At 46.4% G+C, this 19,189-nt stretch overlaps 1 protein-coding gene across 1 annotated transcript in view; it reads left to right on the top strand.

Moving 5' to 3' along the window:
* The window catches only part of STAC (SH3 and cysteine rich domain), a 475,170-nt gene that overhangs the window by 375,398 nt on the left and 80,583 nt on the right, over positions 1–19,189 (top strand). The gene's annotated exons all lie outside the window — the stretch shown is intronic.

Consider the following 19,189-nt stretch of genomic DNA (forward strand, 5'->3'; position numbering starts at 1 on the left):
CGAGCAAAAAACAAAGCCCATCGTGCCTGCCTGGCATTGAGGTGCTTCGCTGACTCTAAATATGCCAAATTCTTATGGTCGGTGAGAATTGAGACCACAAACTTAGCCCCCTCAAGCCAGTGTCTTCACTCCTCGAGTGCATCCTTAATAGCCAACAATTTCCGGTTACCCACGTCATAATTCATCTCGGCAGGCGAAAATTTACGGGAAAAGTAAGCACAGGGATGAAGGCGATTATCAGACACCCCCATCTGAGAGAGCACTGCCCCAATACCCATCTCAGAGGCATCCACCTCCACCACAAAAGGACGCTTTGGATCTGGGTGTCGCAGCACCTTGGCCGAGACAAATGCCCTTTTGAGACGGGCAAAAGCCGCTTTGGCCTCACAAGACCAGTGAGCAACATCCGCCCCTTTCTTAGTGAGTGCCACCAAGGGCGCCACTATAGACGAAAATCCAGCGATAAATCGTCTATAAAAATTAGCAAAGCCCAGAAAACGCTGAAGCGCCTTCAAACTAGTGGGCTGCACCCAATCCAGGACTGCCTGTACCTTGGAACCCTCCATTTGGAAACCTTCTGGGGAGATAATATATCCTAGAAATGCGATTTGCTGAACTTCAAATTCGCACTTCTCCAGCTTCGCCCCAAGCCGGTGGTCTCTGAGTTTCTGGAGGACTAAGCGTACATGCTTCCGATGTTCCTCCAGGGAATGGGAGAAGATTAGGATGTCATCTAAGTATACAACTAAGAATCTATCCAAATATTCCCTGAGCACATCGTTCATGAAGTCCTGGAAGACTGCCGGGGCATTACAGAGCCCAAAAGGCATCACCAAATATTCATAATGCCCTGAGTGGGTATTAAAGGCAGTCTTCCATTCATCCCCCTCTCTTATTCGGATTAGATTGTACGCACAGCGTAGGTCAATCTTAGAAAAAATGGTGGCAGTACGAAGCTGGTCAAACAAGACCGAAATGAGAGGCAGTGGGTATGAGTTTTTAATCGTGATACGGTTCAATTCCCTGAAGTCGATGCAGGGTCGCAACGAACCGTCCTTTTTACCCACGAAGAAGAACCCCGACCCAACTGGAGACTGTGAAGGTCTGATAAATCCCTTAGCCAAGTTCTCCTGAATGTACTCTGCCATAGCCTGAGTCTCAGGACGTGACAGGGAGTACAACCTGCTCTTGGGAAGCTTAGCATTCGGCAACAAATCAATGGCACAGTCATAGGGGCGATGGGGAGGTAGTACCTCTGCAACTCTTTTGGAGAACACGTCCGCAAAATCTGCATAACATCCTGGCAATCCTGGCAAACTTAGCTGCGAAAGCCTGACTGGAAGGCTCAAGCAACTCCTGAAACAATCAGTACCCCAACTAAGAATCTCCCCAGAGACCCAGTCAAATTGAGGATTGTGGGCCCTTAACCAGGGTAACCCCAACACCAATGGGGCAAAAGTACAGACAGTCACATAAAAGGACAATTTTTCAGAGTGTGTGGCTCCAAATCCCAAGGCCTATTTGCAGTAAGCAACAAACAAATACAAAGTTTACACAGTACTAGCTAGCTTTCAGGAACTGACTAACCAACAAAGATTCAGCAGCATCTGCCTAACCTGAGAAGAGGGTTTATATAGCAGGTGCTGTCCACGCCCCACTCAGACCTCACAGACTGTGAGCACAAAAACCAGCACCGGATCCCCTGCCGTGCACAGAGCCTGTAACCACTGCACAGCAAAAGACCCGATCCGGAGTATCAGCTACGCTCAGGTTACTCCGCTAGCACTTGTCTCCCGGTTGCCATGATGACGTGGCAGCACAGAGCAGGAGACCCTAACAGTTACTTATATTAAAAACATATTCTTAATCATTTGGACATTTATATCAGAGAGCATACATGTGTGATATGTGCTTTATTTTGTGATTTACCATTATGATAATTGAAACATATGTGCATTGCATACATTTTCTACTCCAGATAGTAACAAAATAAGTATGATCCTTAGGGGGTACAGGTTGAGTATCCCTTATCCAAAATGCTTGGGACCAGAGGAATTTTGGATATGGGATTTTTCCGTATTTTGGAATATTTGCATACCATAATGAGATATCATGGTGATGGGACCTAAATCTAAGCACAGAATGCATTTATTTTTCATATACACCTTATACACACAGCCTGAAGTCAATTTTAGCCAATAATTTTTATAACTTTGTGCATTGAACAAAGTGTGTCTACATTCACACAATTCATTTATGTTTCATATACACCTTATACACACAGCCTGAAGGTCATTTAATACAATATTTTTAATAACTTGTGTATTAAACAAAGTTTGTGTACATTTAGCCATCAAAAAACAAAGGTTTCAGTATTTCACTCTCACTCAAAAAAGTCCGTATTTCGGAATATTCCGTATTTCGGAATATTTGGATATGGGATACTCAACCTGTATTTCATACTAGTGGATCTGGCAATAGTGTATACTGTGGTTAATTATTAAAACAATAGAAATAGCACATTTAATACAAATTTTCATAGATTTAAAATGATTCATTTTATAATAATGCAAAAAAGCTAAAGTTTTAGGCAGGTGTGGAAAAATGCAGCAAATGCTTTCAAAAAGTGTTCTTAGTTTATTTTTAGCAATCAACAAAATGCAAAGTGAATAAACAGAAGAGAAATCTAAATCAAAACAATATTTAGTATGACCACCCTTTGCCTTCAAAACAGCATCAGTTCTTCTAGGTACACTTGCACAAAGTCAGGGATTTTGTGGGATTATAGTCAGGTGTATGACTAACCAATCATACCAAACAGGTGATAAAGATCATCATTTTCATATGTAGGTTGAAACACACTCATTAACTGAAACAGAAACAGCTGTGTAGGAGGCTTCAAAATGTGTGAGGAACAGCCAAACTGTGCAACAAAGGTGAGGTTGTGGAAGACAGTTTCATGTCACAGGTCATAATCATGGCGTGAGGCAGGTGAGGCAGAGCCTTTCTTGTCATACTAATGTATACGCCAGAGTTTTGACTGTATAAAGTATATGAAAATACAAAGAATATGGGCCTAATTCAGACCTGATCGCTGTTGTGTGAATTTGTAAGGCGTTCCATTATTGATTGACTATGCATGCGTATGAATCATAGTGCGCACGTGCGAGGCCAAACTGCGGAAAAAGTCCAGCGTCTTTGTTGATCGCTAGGCGTACGCAAGTTGATTGACAGGAAGCCGGCGTTTAGCGGTGGTAACTGGCCGTTTTCTGGGAGTGTCAGTAAAAACTTTGGAGTAAAAAGCCTATCTTTTCCGCACATCTCTGATGAAAACCCACCAAATTTCCAGCAGTTTATACTGCCACCCATGTGTATAATTCCCACATGCACCCTTTGGCTCATATATTGTATGTAAATCTGGCTCTGGTACTAGCCATTTAGCTCACAGCACATACCTGGGCAAGAATGAGCACAGCAACAAGACTCAAAGTAGTTTTACTGCACCAGCAAGGTCCCTCCCAGGCAAAGATTTCAAAGCATATTGGGGTTTCAAGATATGCTCTTTAAGTTTTTTTGAAGAAGCACAATGAAACGGGCAACGTTGAGGACCGCAGACGCAGGGGTCATAGTACATCAGATGAAGACACATCATGCTTACTTCCCTTCGAAATTGGAAGACTGTGACTAGACTGGCTGGAGGGGTTTCTTGTTTAGGGGCAGTGTGCTGTTTAGGGGAGGGAAGGGGAGAGACACACTGGGATGGGGGGGTTCAGTGAGATGGTGGGGTGACACTGGCAGTGGCAAACGCAGGATTTCTAGAGGGGGGTTTCCAAATGCAGTCCACAATCTCCCACTCTGGGGAACATTGGAGCAAAAGCGGGAGTCTGGAGGAGTGGTAGAAGAACCCAGTAATGACCATGGACATTAATGGAAACAATGGTCTATTTATACACTGGATACTGTGTTAAATACAGTATTAATATTTAAAACTATAGATTGTCTATAGTAAATCATATAAATAAGATAAGTAGTCAGGAAAAGGTTAAGCATACTATAAGAAATAAATACACAAACATAATAGAACCAGTACTGCACTTTCTAAGCACGTATTCTGCCACCTCATGATAAGGCTTCTGTCTCTTCTTCCTGGTAGCTACTATCTGGTCCAGTACACTGATTCTCAAATCCACACACACAGAAAACGTGGTAGAAGAAGCTGCCACACTGGGCATGTGCAGCAGCTCTGCTCTGTCCCTTAAACTGCATGATGTGGCAGCAGGTCTAGTAATTGTATTATATACCATTGCTATTGTTGTCTTCATTTTAGCCACATGCCAAGAGGATGGGGGTTTCTGTGCAACCGGAAACCCCCCCCCCCCCTGCGTTTGCCTATGACTGGGCTGGACTGGATGGGGGGACAATTTGTGAATGGAGGAGCACTGGGCAAGATGAGAGAATGAGGGAGGACACTGTGACTGGACCCACTGTGTGGTTCCAAGTATGGGGGGACAGTGAGATGGGCGCAGTGGGCTGATTAGGGAAGGAAGGGGGAGACACTGAGCTTACAGGACGGGAGACACTGGGATGGGGAGGATGAGAAATGGTGGAGAACAGTGGGCTGGGATGGGAGTACTGACCTCCTGCTGTCCTATTCCTTTCTAGCCCCGCACACTTGCTGAAGCACCTCACACTCACACAGCAGCCTCCTGAGCTGCTGTTTAGCTCCGGCTGGTGCTGGGAGTTGGGAGACTGGGTAGATGTATGAAGCACTGATAAGAGTGGAGAAGTGAGCCTGTGGAGAAGTGTGCCATGGCAACCAATCAGTTTTGAAGTAACATTTATCGAGTGCATACTAGTATAAAATGATACTTAGCAGATGATTGGTTGCCATGGCACTCTTCTACATTAGCACACTTCCCCACTCTTATCACTGCTTCATATATCTACCCCACAATCTCTTTTGGTGTGTATGTCCATTAGAGGTGGCATTTCCCTGACAGTGTGCTGCGGCCCAGTGGGAGAAGAAGAGACTGGTGCAACCCTGGAGAGGGTGAAAGGCTAATGGAGGACCAAGTCTAGCTTGCAAATCAGTATGCAGGATGCAGAGCTGGGCTGATCATTCATAGCTGCCCAGGGGAGGGCTGGCAGGCTGACTGGCAGCCAGAAGCCTCATCCTGGTAGCAGGTGTGTAGCTGCACTTAAAATTCACAGTATTGTACTTGCGCTCAGCTGTACTTTGTAGGAAACTAATACATAAAATTCAAAGTGTATTATGCACCGCTCTATGGGACTTATTCAGCTTCAGTTGCAGTTCTGCGATTGTAGCAGAACTGCAACTGCTGAGAATCGCACAGCAGGAGCCTCCCACCATGTTAAAAGTCCGCCAGGACAGAACAAGCCACCCATCAATCTGTTTGCAATTGTGCAAATGCAGCAGCAGAATTGTGTATGCATCGCAAAAATTGAGCACCATCAACAGTTGCGGTTGACTCAGGGGTACTCGGAATAATGAGAATGCAGTCGCACCGTGCACCATATTTTAAGTCACAGCAATCGTAGCTGATATCAGATGCACGTCCCGAAAAAAGCCATGACATGCCTGTGTTTTCTCAACCACTCCCCACAAATGCTATGTGTACGTCCATAAACGCCCACCGCCTGTCAATCAACTTGTGATCGGATCCTGGCAAGATGCGATTGCAGATGAATCAGAAATTGTGGATTGCGCAAGTGCAATGTATTCGCAGTGCATGTGCAGATGGCCAATAATCGGCTGAGCCTGAACAAGGTACAATGTGTAAGCTATAACCACTCTGCAAAAAAAATATTGTTCACACTTTACTAAAGCTTAGGTATATCATATAAAATATAAAAATATGTCTTATGTATCTATATAAACAAGTTTATAGTGCTGATAAGTAGTGATGAGCGGGTTCGGTTCCTCGGAATCCGAACCCCCCCGAACTTCAGCCTTTTTACACGGGTCCGAGGCAGGTTCGAACCTTCCCGCCTTGCTCGGCTAACCCGAGCGCGCCCGAACGTCATCATCCCGCTGTCGGATTCTCGCGAGGCTCGAATTCTATCGCGAGACTCGGATTCTATATAAGGAGCCGCGCGTCGCCGCCATTTTCACACGTGCATTGAGATTGATAGGGAGAGGACGTGGCTGGCGTCCTCTCCGTTTATAGTGAAGAGAGTAGAGAGTTAGAGACACTATTTAGTATTTACTAATTTTGGGGAGCATATTAGGACTGGAGTACTACTACTTGCTGATAGTGTGACCATTGACCACCAGTTTAATTAATCCGTTCTCTGCCTGAAAAAAAACGATACACAGTGTGACACAGTCACATACCATATCTGTGCTCAGCCTCAGTGTGCTGCATCATCATATGTAATACTGTATATCTGACTGTGCTGAGTGCTCACTGCTCACACAGCTTAATTGTGGGGGAGACTGGGGAGCAGTTAGAGCAGGAGTACATAAATAATATATTTTAAGTACAGTGCACACTTTTGCTGCCAGAGTGCCACACTGCCAGTGTGACTGACCAGTGACCACACTGACCACCAGTATATTGTGATTGTCTGCTTAGGATGGAGTACTACTTGCTGATAGTGTGACCAGTGACCAGTGACCACCACCAGTTTAATTAATCCGTTCTCTGCCTGAAAAAAAACGATACACAGTGTGACACAGTCACATACCATATCTGTGCTCAGCCCAGTGTGCTGCATCATATGTAATACTGTATATCATTATCTGACTGTGCTGAGTGCTCACTGCTCACACAGCTTAATTGTGGGGGAGACTGGGGAGCAGTTATAGCAGGAGTACATATTTTAAGTACAGTGCACACTTTTGCTGCCAGAGTGCCACTGCCAGTGTGACTGACCAGTGACCACTGACCACCAGTATATTGTGATTGTCTGCTGACCACCAGTATATTGTGATTGTCTGCCTGAAAAAGTTAAACACTCGTCGTGTGGTGTTTTTATAAACGCATTCTGCAGACAGTGTCCAGCAGGTCCGTCATTACATAATATATACCTGTCCGGCTGCAGTACTAGTGTGATATATATATATATTTTAATTTTATCTCATTATCATCCAGTCTATATTAGCAGCAGACACAGTACGGTAGTCCACGGCTGTAGCTACCTCTGTGTCGGCAGTCGCTCGTCCATCCATAATTGTATACCACCTACCCGTGGTTTTTTTTTCTATCTTATTGATACTAGTAGCTTACTTTAGGAGTCTGCAGTGCTGACAGACAGTGTCCAGCAGGTCCGTCATTACATAATATATATACCTGTCCGGCTGCAGTACTAGTGTGATATATATATATATTTTAATTTTATCTCATTATCATCCAGTCTATATTAGCAGCAGACACAGTACGGTAGTCCACGGCTGTAGCTACCTCTGTGTCGGCAGTCGCTCGTCCATCCATAATTGTATACCACCTACCCGTGGTTTTTTTTTCTATCTTCTTGATACTAGTAGCTTACTTTAGGAGTCTGCAGTGCTGACAGACAGTGTCCAGCAGGTCCGTCATTACATAATATATATACCTGTCCGGCTGCAGTACTAGTGTGATATATATATATATATTTTATTTTTATCTCATTATCATCCAGTCTATATTAGCAGCAGACACAGTACGGTAGTCCAGGGCTGTAGCTACCTCTGTGTCGGCAGTCGCTCGTCCATCCATAAGTATACTAGTATCCATCCATCTCCATTGTTTACCTGAGGTGCCTTTTAGTTGTGCCTATTAAAATATGGAGAACAAAAATGTTGAGGTTCCAAAAATAGGGAAAGATCAAGATCGACTTCCACCTCGTGCTGAAGCTGCTGCCACTAGTCATGGCCGAGACGATGAAATGCCAGCAACGTCGTCTGCCAAGGCCGATGCCCAATGTCATAGTACAGAGCATGTAAAATCCAAAACACCAAATATCAGTAAAAAAAGGACTCAAAAATCTAAAATAAAATTGTCGGAGGAGAAGCGTAAACTTGCCAATATGCCATTTACCACACGGAGTGGCAAGGAACGGCTGAGGCCCTGGCCTATGTTCATGGCTAGTGGTTCAGCTTCACATGAGGATGGAAGCACTCAGCCTCTCGCTAGAAAAATGAAAAGACTCAAGCTGGCAAAAGCACAGCAAAGAACTGTGCGTTCTTCGAAATCCCAAATCCACAAGGAGAGTCCAATTGTGTCGGTTGCGATGCCTGACCTTCCCAACACTGGACGTGAAGAGCATGCGCCTTCCACCATTTGCACGCCCCCTGCAAGTGCTGGAAGGAGCACCCGCAGTCCAGTTCCTGATAGTCAGATTGAAGATGTCAGTGTTGAAGTACACCAGGATGAGGAGGATATGGGTGTTGCTGGCGCTGGGGAGGAAATTGACAAGGAGGATTCTGATGGTGAGGTGGTTTGTTTAAGTCAGGCACCCGGGGAGACACCTGTTGTCCGTGGGAGGAATATGGCCATTGACATGCCTGGTGAAAATACCAAAAAAATCAGCTCTTCGGTGTGGAAGTATTTCAACAGAAATGCGAACAACATTTGTCAAGCCGTGTGTTGCCTTTGTCAAGCTGTAATAAGTAGGGGTAAGGACGTTAACCACCTCGGAACATCCTCCCTTATACGTCACCTGCAGCGCATTCATAATAAGTCAGTGACAAGTTCAAAAACTTTGGGCGACAGCGGAAGCAGTCCACTGACCAGTAAATCCCTTCCTCTTGTAACCAAGCTCACGCAAACCACCCCACCAACTCCCTCAGTGTCAATTTCCTCCTTCCCCAGGAATGCCAATAGTCCTGCAGGCCATGTCACTGGCAATTCTGACGAGTCCTCTCCTGCCTGGGATTCCTCCGATGCATCCTTGCGTGTAACGCCTACTGCTGCTGGCGCTGCTGTTGTTGCTGCTGGGAGTCGATGGTCATCCCAGAGGGGAAGTCGTAAGACCACTTTTACTACTTCCACTAAGCAATTGACTGTCCAACAGTCCTTTGCGAGGAAGATGAAATATCACAGCAGTCATCCTGCTGCAAAGCGGATAACTGAGTCCTTGGCATCCTGGGTGGTGAGAAACGTGGTTCCGGTATCCATCATTACTGCAGAGCCAACTAGAGACGTGTTGGAGGTACTGTGTCCCCGGTACCAAATACCATCTAGGTTCCATTTCTCTAGGCAGGCGATACCGAAAATGTACACAGACCTCAGAAAAAGAGTCACCAGTGTCCTAAAAAATGCAGCTGTACCCAATGTCCACTTAACCACGGACATGTGGACAAGTGGAGCAGGGCAGGGTCAGGACTATATGACTGTGATAGCCCACTGGGTAGATGTATGGACTCCCGCCGCAAGAACAGCAGCGGCGGCACCAGTAGCAGCATCTCGCAAACGCCAACTCTTTCCTAGGCAGGCTACGCTTTGTATCACCGGTTTCCAGAATACTCACACAGCTGAAAACCTCTTACGGCAACTGAGGAAGATCATCGCGGAATGGCTTACCCCAATTGGACTCTCCTGTGGATTTGTGGCATCGGACAACGCCAGCAATATTGTGTGTGCATTAAATATGGGCAAATTCCAGCACGTCCCATGTTTTGCACATACCTTGAATTTGGTGGTGCAGAATTATTTAAAAAACGAGAGGGGCGTGCAAGAGATGCTGTCGGTGGCCAGAAGAATTGCGGGACACTTTCGGCGTACAGGCACCACGTACAGAAGACTGGAGCACCACCAAAAACGCCTGAACCTGCCCTGCCATCATCTGAAGCAAGAAGTGGTAACGAGGTGGAATTCAACCCTATATATGCTTCAGAGGTTGGAGGAGCAGCAAAAGGCCATTCAAGCCTATACAATTCAGCACGATATAGGAGGTGGAATGCACCTGTCTCAAGCGCAGTGCAGAATGATTTCAACGTTGTGCAAGGTTCTGCTGCCCTTTGAACTTGCCACACGTGAAGTCAGTTCAGACACTGCCAGCCTGAGTCAGGTCATTCCCCTCATCAGGCTTTTGCAGAAGAAGCTGGAGACATTGAAGGAGGAGCTAACACAGAGCGATTCCGCTAGGCATGTGGGACTTGTGGATGGAGCCCTTAATTTGCTTAACAAGGATTCACGGCTGGTCAATCTGTTGAAATCAGAGCACTACATTTTGGCCACCGTGCTCGATCCTAGATTTAAAACCTACCTTGGATCTCTCTTTCCGGCAGACACAAGTCTGCTGGGGTTCAAAGACCTGCTGGTGAGAAAGTCAAGCGGAACGCGACCTGTCAACATCTCCTCCTTCACATTCTCCCGCAACTGGGGGTGCGAGGAAAAGGCTCAGAATTCCGAGCCCACCCGCTGGCGGTGATGCAGGGCAGTCTGGAGCGACTGCTGATGCTGACATCTGGTCCGGACTGAAGGACCTGCCAACGATTACGGACATGTCGTCTACTGGCACTGCAAATGATTCTCTCCCCATTGAAAGAATGGTGGAGGATTATATGAGTGACCGCATCCAAGTAGGCACGTCAGACAGTCCGTACTTATACTGGCAGGAAAAAGAGGCAATTTGGAGGCCCTTGCACAAACTGGCTTTATTCTACCTAAGTTGCCCTCCCACAAGTGTGTACTCCGAAAGAGTGTTTAGTGCCGCCGCTCACCTTGTCAGCAATCGGCGTACGAGGTTACTTCCAGAAAATGTGGAGAAGATGATGTTCATTAAAATGAATTATAATCAATTCCTCCGTGGAGACATTGACCAGCAGCAATTGCCTCCACAAAGTACACAGGGAGCTGAGATGGTGGATTCCAGTGGGGACGAATTGATAATCTGTGAGGAGGGGGATGTACACGGTGATATATCGGAGGATGATGATGAGGTGGACATCTTGCCTTTGTAGAGCCAGTTTGTGCAAGGAGAGATTAATTGCTTCTTTTTTGATGGGGGTCCAAACCAACCCGTCATTTCAGTCACAGTCGTGTGGCAGACCCTGTCACTGAAATGATGGGTTGGTTAAAGTGTGCATGTCCTGTTTATACAACATAAGGGTGGGTGGGAGGGCCCAAGGACAATTCCATCTTGCACCTCTTTTTTCTTTCATTTTTCTTTGCGTCATGTGCTGTTTGGGGAGTGTTTTTTGGAAGGGCCATCCTGCGTGACACTGCAGTGCCACTCCTAGATGGGCCAGGTGTTTGTGTCGGCCACTAGGGTCGCTTAGCTTACTCACACAGCTACCTCATTGCGCCTCTTTTTTTCTTTGCGTCATGTGCTGTTTGGGGAGTGTTTTTTGGAAGGGCCATCCTGCGTGACACTGCAGTGCCACTCCTAGATGGGCCAGGTGTTTGTGTCGGCCACTAGGGTCGCTTAGCTTACTCACACAGCTACCTCATTGCGCCTCTTTTTTTCTTTGCGTCATGTGCTGTTTGGGGAGTGTTTTTTGGAAGGGCCATCCTGCGTGACACTGCAGTGCCACTCCTAGATGGGCCAGGTGTTTGTGTCGGCCACTAGGGTCGCTTAGCTTACTCACACAGCTACCTCATTGCGCCTCTTTTTTTCTTTGCGTCATGTGCTGTTTGGGGAGTGTTTTTTGGAAGGGCCATCCTGCGTGACACTGCAGTGCCACTCCTAGATGGGCCAGGTGTTTGTGTCGGCCACTAGGGTCGCTTAGCTTACTCACACAGCTACCTCATTGCGCCTCTTTTTTTCTTTGCGTCATGTGCTGTTTGGGGAGTGTTTTTTGAAGGGCCATCCTGCGTGACACTGCAGTGCCACTCCTAGATGGGCCTGGTGTTTGTGTCGGCCACTAGGGTCGCTTAGCTTACTCACACAGCTACCTCATTGCGCCTCTTTTTTTCTTTGCGTCATGTGCTGTTTGGGGAGTGTTTTTTGGAATTGCCATCCTGCGTGACACTGCAGTGCCACTCCTAGATGGGCCAGGTGTTTGTGTCGGCCACTAGGGTCGCTTAGCTTACTCACACAGCTACCTCATTGCGCCTCTTTTTTTCTTTGCGTCATGTGCTGTTTGGGGAGTGTTTTTTGGAAGGGCCATCCTGCGTGACACTGCAGTGCCACTCCTAGATGGGCCAGGTGTTTGTGTCGGCCACTAGGGTCGCTTAGCTTACTCACACAGCTACCTCATTGCGCCTCTTTTTTTCTTTGCGTCATGTGCTGTTTGGGGAGTGTTTTTTGGAAGGGCCATCCTGCGTGACACTGCAGTGCCACTCTTAGATGGGCCAGGTGTTTGTGTCGGCCACTAGGGTCGCTTAGCTTACTCACACAGCTACCTCATTGCGCCTCTTTTTTTCTTTGCGTCATGTGCTGTTTGGGGAGTGTTTTTTGGAAGGGCCATCCTGCGTGACACTGCAGTGACACTCCTAGATGGGCCAGGTGTTTGTGTCGGCCACTAGGGTCGCTTAGCTTACTCACACAGCTACCTCATTGCGCCTCTTTTTTTCTTTGCGTCATGTGCTGTTTGGGGAGTGTTTTTTGGAAGGGCCATCCTGCGTGACACTGCAGTGCCACTCCTAGATGGGCCAGGTGTTTGTGTCGGCCACTAGGGTCACTTATCTTAGTCACACAGCTACCTCATTGCGCCTCTTTTTTTTCTTCTTTGCGTCATGTGCTGTTTGGGGAGTATTTTTTGGAAGGGCCATCCGGCCTGACACTGCAGTGCCACTCCTAGATGGGCCAGGTGTTTGTGTCGGCCACTAGGGTCGCTTAGCTTACTCACACAGCTACCTCATTGCGCCTCTTTTTTTCTTTGCGTCATGTGCTGTTTGGGGAGTGTTTTTTGGAAGGGCCATCCTGCGTGACACTGCAGTGCCACTCCTAGATGGGCCAGGTGTTTGTGTCGGCCACTTGGGTCGCTTAGCTTAGTCATCCAGCGACCTCGGTGCAAATTTTAGGACTAAAAATAATATTGTGAGGTGTGAGGTGTTCAGAATAGACTGAAAATGAGTGGAAATTATGGTTTTTGAGGTTAATAATACTTTGGGATCAAAATGACCCCCAAATTCTATGATTTAAGCTGTTTTTTAGGGTTTTTTGAAAAAAACACCCGAATCCAAAACACACCCGAATCCGACAAAAAAAAATCGGTGAGGTTTTGCCAAAACGCGGTCGAACCCAAAACACGGCCGCGGAACCGAACTTAAAACCAAAACACAAAACCCAAAAAATTTCAAGTGCACATCTCTACTGATAAGTGGTGTTTGTGGTTGTCCCATGCAACATGCACTACTTTGTCATATACAGTATAAAGGCATTTCTCAGTCTGATGGACAGTGTCCTGTGCTTGTATGCCACTCCTTACCCCAGAGATAGGGGCGCTTTAAGAGAGGAGGAGGCCCGTGTGCTACCTTCTCCATTCGGGCCCCCTCCTCTATGCCGGGAGTGCCGCATGCGCAGATCACCCGGAAAATGGCACGGAGGCAATTGTCCCAGTGATTTCTCTACTGCGCATGAACTGAACACCGTGGGGATTCCATAGTGCTGCTAACGTCAGCGCAGAACTTTGGAGGGGTAAGTATTTAAAAAATGGGTGCAGCATGTGACATGGGGACCCCTGCATCACACACACTTGCACCCATTATAGATACCCTAGTGCCCAGAGATGTGTGTCTCCCTGCTCCGACTCCCGCTCTCTACCGGTTAACCAAGCGTGCTGGTGGGAGCAGTCACCTTCAGGGTTTTGATTCCCTGCTGTTCAGTCCTCCAGCCATGATTCCAAGTACTCTGTTGTCTTTCTGAGAGTCACACTTGCATGGTGCCATGCATGTATGTAAGGTAGGTGCAAGAGTAGATGCAAGATCCAAGTGGGCTTAAGGACCTCTGATGTCACAACCATGTGACCCGCGATGGCATTTCCATTCCTTATGCACCTTACTTATATGGTGGTTTCTCACAATGGGGAACCTCTGAAAAAATTTATCCTCTCTGGTCAGACAGTGTCTTCAGTCGGTATTCACAATTCATGTAGGAAATCACATGGAAGATGCCTGTTTGTGTAGGAATATATCCAAGGTCAACATCAACCTGATTCATGCCACCTATGTCACCTTCTACCCCCTGCGTTTCTAAGCTACACAATTATCCTCGCCGCTGCGTCTTTCTGCCACACCATCATACTCTCCCTGCTGTCTCCCAGCCACACCATCATCTCCCTCTTGCATCTCTAAGCCACAAAGTCATCTCCCCCAAGCATCTCTCAGTCACACCATCATTTTCCCCTGGCTACTCTCAGCCAGGAATGTACTTAATATCCCGGCTGTTGGGATCCTGGCGTTCAGGATCCCGACATCAGAATCCCGTCAGCCGAGAATGCCGGCATCCTTGCCAGGGCTATTCCCACTCGTAGGTGTCCACGACACCCATAGAGTGGGAATAGAACCTGTGGCGAGTGCAGCAAGCCACCGTGCCCGCAGCGTGGTGAGCACAGCGAGAACACATGGGGCCTCCATGCACCCGCCCCACTGACGGCATTCTGGCGGGCAGGATGCCGCTGTCGGGATATTGACAGCCGGCGTCCTGCCTGCCGGGATTTCATATCCAACGCCTCACCCACACTGTTATCTCCCCCCTACATTTCTCAGCCACACCATCAGCTTCCCCTTGCATCTCTCAGCCTGCCCCCTTTAAATCTGTGTCTCTCAGCCTACCCCTTTTAATTCTGTGTCTCTCAGCCTCCAACCCCTCTCCTTCACTCTGTGTCTCTCAGCCTGCGCCCCCCTCCTTCACTCTGTGTCTCTCAGCCTGTGTTCCCCCTCCTTCACTCTGTATCTCCCAGCCTGCGCCCCAGTGGTGCACCCAGGGGGGTTTCCGAGCACCCAGAAACCCCCCTCCACCAGTTGCATGAGTATTGTTAATGGTTGTCTAGCGTCCTCTGCAGCCTGCTGTCTTCCTGGTGGCACTTGTAAGTGCTTAATAAAAGTTTACTTTATTGTAATTATAGTACATATATATCCATGTGCATACATATATACACATGTGTATATATATATATATATATATATATATATAAACACACATATGATATATAAACATGCGTATATAATATATATACGTATACTGTATGTATATATATATATATATATATATATGCCTGTTCAATATGCTATGTGTATATGTATGTATGTATGTATGTATGTATATCTATATACGGTATATATATATATATATATATATGTAGATAGATAGATATATATGTGTGTAGATATATATATATATATGTGTGTGTGTAGATATATATATATATATATACACACACACACACACACACACACTAGTTTTGCGGACCCAGCACATACTGGGTCACCTCAGTCCCCACCCCCGTGCTTGGCTCCACCCAGTTCTGGAAACCCCCCCATGCAAATCCTGCGTTTGCCACTGCGCCCCCCTCCTTCACTCTGTGTCTCTCAGCCTGCGTCCCCCCTCCTTCACTCTGTGTCTCTCAGCCTGCGCCCCCCCCTCCTTCACTCTGTGTCTCCCAGCCTGTGTTCCCCCTCCTTCACTCTGTCTCTCAACCTGCGCCCCCCCTCCTTCACTCTGTGTCTCCCAGCCTGTGTTCCCCCTCCTTCACTCTGTGTCTCTCAGCCTGTGCCCCTCCTTTACTCTGTGTCTCTCAGCCTGCGTCATCCCTCCTTCACTGTGTGTCTCTCAGCCTGCGCCCCCTCCTTACTCACCCCCAGGCCTGTGCTGTCACTGTTTCTTTGACTACCTCTGCCTGCCAGTGCCAGGAACACTGCGTCCAACACCGCCAAGCCCCTAAGGTCCTCTGCGCACCAGCCGCTGGAGCGTGATGAAGTCACTGTCACGCTCCCATCAGCATGGCGTCGGCGGAGTATAACAGTAATAGCCGATAATGGCGGGGGTACGGCGTACCGGCGGCCAGATTCTTAGCGGTATGCCGTACCCCAGCGTTCCGCCACACTTGCAGCACTGGGTGGTATAAAGATCTGGGAGTAGTGCGAGTGAAGGAGATGCCATGACCCTTTTGGTGAGTTCTGCTGCAAAGCACATCTTCGATTTTGAGCGATGATAGGTCATAGCCATGATCCCACATGTGATCACACTTACACCTGTAACCAGGGACTACATGATCTTTTGACTGCCCTGACAATATATGATTAGTTTATTTTAAACTTTCTAACCAGGTTTCTGTCTATAGAAAAGACAGAGCAGGCAGAGGGTGGGATGTATCAAGTATAAAAATGAGAAGATATCTGCTGCAGATCCCTTGCACAGCAGTCCCCGTAGGATTCTACATCAAGCTCCAGATACTTTCTTGTGCTTGTGCCCGATAGGCAACATCATTTAGAGATTATGGGGGACATGAAAACTGAGCAGTGATAAAAGTGGAGACGTGAGCTAGTGGAGAAGTTACCCATGGCAACCAATCAGCTGCTCTGTATACTTTTAGAGTATGCAAATTATAAATCTTACGTCAATTCTGATTGGTTGCCATGGGCAACTTCTCCACTGGCTCACTTCTCCACTTGTATCACTGCTTAGTGCATATCCCCCTATGATGCTAATGTAAGTATATGGACTTCCTTGCACAAAACATCACTGAGGAAGAATGAGCAATAGCCATGCATGTGCATTTGGACTCTCAAGTTATCATTCCGGAAGCTTTTTCATCTTTGGGAAGCACTGTCCCAGCAGGTAGTTACACCTGCATACTGGGTATACAAAATGCCAGTATGCAGGTAAATAGTGGTAGATGTACATACCACCCAGAGAGAATAGAGCATGAGGGAAAAGGAGGGGGCACTAAGAAGTACTCATCTCTAGCATCTGTGTGTGTCTCGTGGACAGACCACTATTAGGTTACAGTATGCAGTTTTCCTCCTTTATTGCTCTGTAGACCAACCATCATCCAAATAGTTTGGTAAGTGTAAAAATATCCATTCTTGGAACATTCTCACCAATGAGTGCTTCAATGTTCTAGCCATAGAAGTATAACCACGCACATAATAAAAGTCAAACCCCTCATTCAAAACAACACAGGTACTGTACTGTGTCATTAGAGACATACCATACTTCTAGAAACCAACAGCAAAGCAAAATAAACATGTCTGTATAGTACTAAACTATAAAAAAACCACTATAGACTGTTGCATGAGTATCTTGTTAACAACTGTATTAATCAGCCAATTATACGGCGTACTAATATTATGTTACACCATGAATCTGCAATTTTATTTTATCTAGAATTAATACAGCAGTTATCTCTGTGTGACTGTATGACAAGGGGTTTGTCTGCAGGCTGCACTCACATTGGCCATAGATAACCTGTTGTAGTAGGCAGTGTCAGGAAGGCTAAATCTGATATTTAAGTTGACATGTATGTCACATCCGAGTGTTGTCATCTACACAATGCAATCACTATTACAGAGGGAAATCAAGGGAGGCTTCATATCAACGGCTTAGACTAAACAGACATGAAATACCATCATTTTTAATTAAACCATGGAGAATAGTGATCTGTTTGGACATGACATTTTTACATTCAGACACATTTGTTCAGATTCGGTTAAAAAATTTGGTGCCATATACTAATTTTATTGTATTTGTCATTTATTTGTTTGAATTAGCAAAGGAAGATGTAATGTATCTATAAATTCATTAATATTTTTCATCAATATGATGAAATGTTATATAATATATACAGTACAATGGATGTTTCTTTCAAATCTTAGTATATATACATATATAACTAGTGCAGTCATTCTCAACCTTAAACCTCAAGTTTTTCCAACAGGTCATGTGTTGAGGATGTCTGTCAGTGGAGGCAGGTGGGATAATTACTGATCCATAAAGTCAACTGTGCAAGATTAAATACATCCACAAAACATGACCTGTTGGTGGTACTTGAGGACTGCAGTTGAGAACCACTGAGCTAGTGTATATGCTTATATACTGTAGTATATCATGCTTTCCCAACCTCGGCCATCAAGACACACTAACAGTCCAGGTTTTAGTGATATCCATGCTTTAGCACAGGTGAACTTAATTAGAACCACAGTTATTTTGATTTAACCATCTGTGCTGAAGCCTGGATATCACTGAAACCTGCACTTATACCCCTTTCACACCACACAAATAACCCGGTATCGACCCGGCATATTGCCGGTTGGACACAGGTCGACGTGCGGCGTGAAAGGGACATAGCCGAAATCACGGGTCGCCTGACTCGGCAATTCAACCTGGGAATAAAGCAATGTTATACCCGGGTTGAATACTGGGTCAGTGGCTGCGTAAATGGGCTCCCGGGTCGATGCTTCCCGTGACCCATTTACTACAGCAGGGAGAGGCGGCGCGGAGATGATCTCATCACCCAGCACCGCACCCACCGCCGGCTCCGCCCCGCTGCTATGGAAACCCGCCCAGCATATTGCCGGGTCGGGGAAGCCTGCAGCAGCGGCCAATGCCGGATCCCACTCGGGAAGGACCCGTTTCCAATTCCCGGGTGTGATCTGGCATTGGCAGTGTGAAAGCGGTATTAGTGAGGCAGATGTATTAAGCCTGGAGAAGTGGTAAAGAAGTGATAAGTGGAAGATGATAATGCACCAGCCAATCATTATGGGTTTTAAAAATGACAGGAGCTGATTGGCTGGTGCGTTATCACCTTCCACTTATCACTTCTTTATCACTGCTTTATCACTTCTCCAGGCATAATACATGTGTGCCTGTGTACCTTGAGGACCGAGGTTGGGAATGCCTGTAGTATATATGAGCTAGTAAAAAGAGCACACAAATTGTGTCTTCTTAACAACTAATAAATACAATATATTTGAAATGTAGAACAACTGGCTTATGAAATAATTTGTTTAAAAATGTACACATAATGAAATAAAAGCTCATAAAACACCAATCGGGGCTGCTTTGTGGTCAGAAATGGAGGGACCACGGCAGTTATCGGAGATACCTGCTGCTGTCCCTCCATGGTACATCTAGGGGATGCTAAATATTTATTAACATATTTATTAACTACGCTTTAATAAATATGCCCCCATACATAGCTGCAAATGTGTCCTCATACACTTATCCTTTTGGCGCCATATGGTGTGAGATGCCTGGCCCCATTCCCACGTGGGGCACTTTTTCCTCAATGTTGCATTGAAGTTTGCCGGTATGCTGGGCGCCGGGATCCCGACAGCCGGCCACGCGTAGAAGACCCATG

The sequence above is a fragment of the Pseudophryne corroboree genome, chromosome 5, assembly GCF_028390025.1.
Source record: "Pseudophryne corroboree isolate aPseCor3 chromosome 5, aPseCor3.hap2, whole genome shotgun sequence".
Taxonomy (NCBI): Eukaryota; Metazoa; Chordata; class Amphibia; order Anura; family Myobatrachidae; genus Pseudophryne; species Pseudophryne corroboree.